Consider the following 1,626-nt stretch of genomic DNA (forward strand, 5'->3'; position numbering starts at 1 on the left):
ACAAGAGATGGAAGAGAGAATCTCAGGTGCAGAAGATTCCATTGAGAATACCGGCACAACAATCAAAAACAATGCAAAATGCAAAAAGATCCTAACTCAAAACATCCAAGAAATCCAGGACACAATGAGAAGACCAAACCTAAGGNTAATAGGAGTAGATGAGAATGAAGATTTTTCAGCTTAAAGGGCCAGAAAATATCTTCAACAAGATTATAGAAGAAAACTTCCCAAACCTAAAGAAAGAGATGCTCATGAACATTCAAGAAGCCTATAGAACTCCAAATAGACTGGACCAGAAAAGAAATTCCTCCTAACATATGATAATCAGAACAACAAATGCACTAAATAAAGATAGAATATTAAAGCAGTAAGGGAAAAAGGTCAAGTAATGTATAAAGGCAGGCCTAACAGAATTACACCAGATTTTTCACCAGAGACTATGAAAGCCAGAAGATCCTGGACAGATGTTATACAGACACTAAGAGAACACAATGCCAGCCCAGGCTACTATACCCACCNAAACTNTCAATTACCATAGATGGAGAAAACAAAGTATTCCACAACAAAAACAAATTCTCACATTATCTTTTCACAAATCCAGTCCTTCAAAGGATAATAACAGAAAAAAACAACCAATACAAGGATGGAAACCACTTCCTAGAAAAAGCAACAAAGTAATCTGCCATGCACTTTGGTCGAGTCAGCTTGACAAGCCGAAGCTACTCTCGAGGCAGAAGAGTTTCACAGAAACTCACTCCTGGAGTCTGGCGTTCTCTTTAACCCATACATTAATATTCCATTCTCGTGTTAGTCTAGTGTATGGATCCACGTGCTCTCTTTTAGTATTATCTTATTATAAGTGCCTTTTAAGATTGAATTCTGACATAGCTAAAGCCTTTGCCAGTGTTCTAATGTCCTAAAAAGACCTTGAGCAGACCACGGGCTTGGAATTCAGTAAGAATGTTGCTATTCAGTGACATTCAGAATTGCCTCTGGTACTACAATATCACTTTGAGTAAAAGCTAGGTCACTGACCTACACAGGAATTTACCATCATCTAGGAAGAAGGAAGTTTCAGACCTAAGGAGAAACCAGAATAGATACTTAGAACTATAGATAGCTGAGTTACACCCATACACATGTATTTACAATGGCCTAGGGGGAAGGTGGACTATACAATAGACTAAAATAGGAACTATGGCAAGGCATGAAGCCCTTGACCCTGGCTTCTAAGATTAAGTGAATCTTAGGTGGACCCCTGTTGATCCCAGTTGTTAACAATGAATTCTATCCCAGGTGGTTCTTGTTAGACCTTCTTTGTTTGCATTCCTCTGTTTTATGTAAGAATCCAGTAACCTCTTTGTACCTTACGGGTATGTCACCCAACTTCCTTATTGTCTTCTGTATAAAAAGTTTGAGGCTCAATTTGACAAATTACATTCAGATTCTATACAACCTCTTCTGTGTATATCTGTCTGTCATTCCATCCAACACTTTGCCCACCCGAGACTAGAGACATGTCCCACGCAGACAAAGGGGCCCAGAGGGTCTGCAGCAGTAATCCTTCAACAAACCTAAAATAAGACATACACAAGAACAGAATGCCAGCTTTAACAACAAAAATAA

The sequence above is a fragment of the Mus caroli genome, chromosome X (assembly GCF_900094665.2).
Source record: "Mus caroli chromosome X, CAROLI_EIJ_v1.1, whole genome shotgun sequence".
NCBI lineage: Eukaryota > Metazoa > Chordata > Mammalia > Rodentia > Muridae > Mus > Mus caroli.